Source organism: Aphelocoma coerulescens, chromosome 4A, assembly GCF_041296385.1.
Source record: "Aphelocoma coerulescens isolate FSJ_1873_10779 chromosome 4A, UR_Acoe_1.0, whole genome shotgun sequence".
In the NCBI taxonomy this organism is placed as follows: domain Eukaryota; kingdom Metazoa; phylum Chordata; class Aves; order Passeriformes; family Corvidae; genus Aphelocoma; species Aphelocoma coerulescens.
Genome location: NC_091018.1, coordinates 14,190,545 through 14,195,037, shown reverse-complemented (window position 1 = coordinate 14,195,037; position 4,493 = coordinate 14,190,545). Strand labels below are relative to the sequence as shown.

Here is a 4,493-nt window from a genome sequence, read left to right as displayed (position 1 = left end):
AGATAGGGAACTCATTTAACCTCAGTAATTGCTGGGTGCGTGGAAGTCCAGAAGGATTCGATGACTGGCCTTGGCTGGCCCATCTGGCCCAACCCAAATGGTGGGTTAGAAACTTGAGCACAGTTCACGATAAAAACAGAGTTCTAGAGCGAGGGTGGCGATCCCCGACCGCTGCATTTTCATAGAAAAGGCATTTCCTACCTAAATCGGATAAAGAGGAATATATGGAGGAAAAAGTGTCTGTGGATGGATGTTGTCTCCTGGAATAGGTTGTATGCACCCACACTGTAAACTGTTCAATTGCACCCAGTATAAAGGGAAATGGAATCAAACTCACGTACAGCTCTTTAATCATGGCTGGGTTAAGCGTTCCTATGAAGATTGTGAAAAGATACCCTTAAAGCACTTCCCGTATGATATTTTGGCTTGTCAACAAAGACTTTCTAATACTTAAATCCAAGATTGTAGTATCAAAAGAATTGTTATGAAGGTTGCAGTTCGTCTCTAGGTCAAAGGACTGATTGAAGTAGTGAGGCCTGAACAACAGGCCCTGACTGAGGCCTGAACAACAGGCTCTGAGCCAAAGTTGACATCTAGATGAACCTTCCAACCAAATGTTCTATTTGTATCTGCTCATTAACGAAGCATTATTAGCAATATGCTCTATGTTCATTGGTGAAACACGGATTTACCTTTCTGTATTTAGAAACTGGACAAGGCCCCATCTGGCCTTGTTTGGGGCTTTAGGATCAAACTCCCTCGGTTCCTCCTTGAGCCCTGGCCAGGCTTTGGGAGAAACCAAACAGGAGAATGAAACCAGATGTTCCCACACTAGCAGTGATGTCAGCTTGTTTGTTCAACGCTGTCAAAGCTGGGCCCTCTCACAGCGAGGTTGAAGCCTCGTTGCCCGCAAAGGTGGATGCACCTGCAGGAATTCCCAGGGTGCGGGAATGGCTCTCCAGTCCTTGGCTGTGACAGCTTCCCCCAGCTGATGTGAGGATGTGGATGGTGGCGAGGCCTGAGGGTAACTGGTGCTGTCTCTTTCTTGATTACTGTACGCAATCTTTGGTAGTGATGATTGGGTGCTTTGCTGGGCTTCTCCTTTTGTGATTCTTTGCAGTTTTGCATTCTAATAAATTACACTATTCCTGAACTTGGTGTCTGTGTCTTTGGGGCTGACCCTGCCCACTGGCAAAACAGACACTGAGGGCCCTCGGAGAACCAAAGGTGCCTTGCGACACCGTGGGGCCTCGTGTAACCAAGGGCGCCACAGTGACACCGTGGGGCCCAAAGGAACCAAGGGGCCAGCGTGACACTGCAAGGCCTCGTGGAACCATGGAGAGCATTGTGACACTGAGGGGAGTCTTATAATCAAGGGTCCATTGTTTTCCTCTCCCTGCCCTGGCCCCAGCCCTGCAAAGAAGCCCAGTCCTGTCTGGCCCTGCAGCAGGAACTGGAGGCACTGCAGGTCCGAGACAGTGACTCTGTGTCTGGAATGCTCAGGAGATCCTCAGCTCGGGCAGCTCCTGCAGCCCCAGGGCCCCGCTGCCCAGCACAGCAGCAGAGAGTTGGCTCTGGGGCTCCTCAGGCTGCTCCTGCTGCCATCCCAGGGACAGGGCAGCCTCTTGCCAGGGCTCCTCTGCACACACACGAGCTCCTGCTCTTCTCCTGGCCCATCCCAGCTCCCCACAGAGCCTTTCCCAGGGGAACACGTCTGTGCTGGCCTGAGCAGCCCTTGCTGTAGCCTCTGCCCTGCTGCCCACAGCCCCCGAGCTGGGGGTGCTGCTCTGCAGAGCATGGGGGCTGTGCTGCCCGGGGCCATGGGCTGCCTCTGCTGGGCTGTGCTGCTCAAGCTGGGAGACAGAGCTCTGCAGCTGATGGTGCTCCCTGCACTGACCCCTTCCCACACAGGCTCTGCTGTGGCCATGGAGGGTGCTCAGAGGTGCCTGCCTTGTTCCAGGGCTGGCACATGGGCTGGGGCTGCCCTGGATCCTCCTCTGCAAGTTCCCATAGGGTCAGACGAGTCACTGCCCAGACTCCTTTCCCTGTAGCTGCTGTGTCCCCTGGGGCTGCAGAGCTCTCATGGGTCACAGGAAACATTCAGTCCTTTATCTCTCGGTGAGCTCACCCTGGACAGGCCTGTGCCCACTGAGCTCCACTCACTGCTGATCCCTGGCACACACTGTCCCTGCAGATCCCCTGTGTTCTCCTGGCAGCTCCCAAGTCCCTCCAGAAGAACATTCCCCTGCCATCAGCCCTGGCACAAGCTGCAGAGCCCCAGGAAGGTTCATCACAGACCATTCAGCATCTGGTGGGCACTGGCCACCAACAAGCAAAACCTGAACCACACCTGAGTCTCTTGAAGGCCACACTGGGACCCTGATCTCATCCCACCGAGCCCTGGGAGAACAAGGAACACAGGCAGCCTCTTTAGAGTCTGCTCCTTGGGCCTGTTCCTGACAGTGACTGTGGAGGGAGAGCAAAGCCTTCCTGCAGTTCCTCCTTCAGGAGATGCCCTTTGCTGAGGGAACCGCTGTGGCGGAGCCCAGCTGTGTCCCAGCAGTGCCCATGGCCTGTCCCTGCCTGTGACACGCAGCAGGACTCGCACCACCCGGACAGAGCTGTTGGCCTTACACCATCACAGCGGCTCCAAAGGAGAGAGTGGAAGTAATAAGAGAGGAGCTCTGAAAAGACCAAGCTCTGCTGCTCCCTGGCTGTGCTGCTCTGCTGGGACTCTTCCCCCCCACGCCTGCAAAACTGGCCCTGCCCTCCAGCTTCAGGGATGGACTCAACCAAAGGATCTCAAACTGAGACCTTGCTGATGGGTCCTTTCTTTCATGTGAATACACACAGAGCAGACTCCTTATTGACACAGTCCCTGTCAACAGTCACATTCAGCCTGTAAACAGGGAATAAGATGCATAACAAAATCTTTTGGGCACAACATTAACATAGGAGAAGAAAAAAAGCCCCCAAACCACCACCACCAAAACAACCTGAGAAGGCAGGCTGGGCCTCTAATGATTACACTTTAGCCTATGGAGCTGAAAACAGGCAGGTTTGTGCTTCTGGAAAGCATCCAGTCATCATTTTCCTCAGGGCATCCTTGAGCTCCTGGTTCCTCAGGCTGTAGATGAGGGACTTCAGGGCTGGAGGCACCACCGAGTACAGAACTGGCAGTGCCAGGTCCAGGGATGGGGAGGACATGGAGGGGGGCTTCAAGCAGGCAACAAAGCCAGTGCTGAGGAACAGGGAGACCATGGCCAGGTGAGGGAGGCACGTGCAAAAGGCTTTGTGCCATCCCTGCTCAGAGGGGATCCTCAGCACAGCCCTGAAGATCTGCACACAGGAGAAAACAAGGAACACAAATGAACCAAAAGTTAAACAGATGCAAAACACAACAAGCCCGAGTTCCCTGAGGTGGCAGTGTGAGCAGGAGAGCTTGAGGATCTGTGGGATTTCACCCAAGAAGTGGCCCAGGGCACTGCCCTGGCACAGGGGCAAGGAAAAGGTAGTGGCCGTGTGCAGCAGAGCATTGAGAAAGCCACTGGCCCAGGCAGCTGCTGCCATGTGAGCACAAGCTCTGCTGCCCAGGAGGGTCCCGTCTTGCAGGGGTTTGCAGAGGGACACGTAGCGGTCGTAGCACTCGACGGCGGCGAGGAGGGAAAACTCCGCTGAAATGAAAAAGAGAGAGAGAGAGAAAGAGAGAGAGAGAAAGAGAAAGAGAAAGAGAAAGAGAAAGAGAAAGAGAAAGAGAAAGAGAAAGAGAAAGAGAAAGAGAAAGAGAAAGAGAAAGAGAAAGAGAAAGAGAAAGAGAAAGAGAGAGAAAGAGAAAGAGAAAGAGAAAGAGAAAGAGAAAGAGAAAGAGAAAGAGAAAGAGAAAGAGAAAGAGAAAGAGAAAGAGAAAGAGAAAGAGAAAGAGAAAGAGAAAGAGAAAGAGAAAGAGAAAGAGAAAGAGAAAGAGAAAGAGAAAGAGAGGCTGTGCAGCACCTCCTGCGTAGGAGGTAGTTCTGGTGTCCCAAAATGGAATTGTGCATGGCTTTGGGGATAGTGGTGCAGATGGAGCCCAGGTCGGTGAGGGCAAGGGTCAGCAGGAAGAAGAACATGGGCGTGTGCAGGTGGTGGCCGCAGGCTACGGCGCTGATGATGAGGCCGCTGCCCAGGAGGGCAGCCAGGGAGATGCCCAGGAAGAGACAGAAGTGCAGGAGCTGCAGCTGCTGCGTGTCTGCGAATGCCAGCAGCAGAAAGGGGCTGATGGAGCTGCTGTTGGACATTGGCTGTGTGTGGACATGGGGAGGTGTTCATGGAGAAAAGGCAGTGACAGCTTAAGGGAAACGGCTCTCAGCCAAATCCAAGACATGTCCCACAAATCCTTCTCCTGTCACACACTGACACCTTATGGGGATTCAGAGTGTCGCCACGGAGAACGGCTTTGGCTGGCGTGGGGCCTTGCGAGAGACGAGAGACGGGGCGGGTCGGGGCCGCGTCTGGCA

General features: G+C 53.8%; 1 pseudogene; it reads right to left on the bottom strand.

Annotated features, from left to right (window-relative positions):
* Positions 1–3,036: 3,036 nt before the first annotated feature.
* LOC138110692 (olfactory receptor 14J1-like) lies at positions 3,037–4,274 on the bottom strand (annotated as a pseudogene).
* Positions 4,275–4,493: the final 219 nt, after the last annotated feature.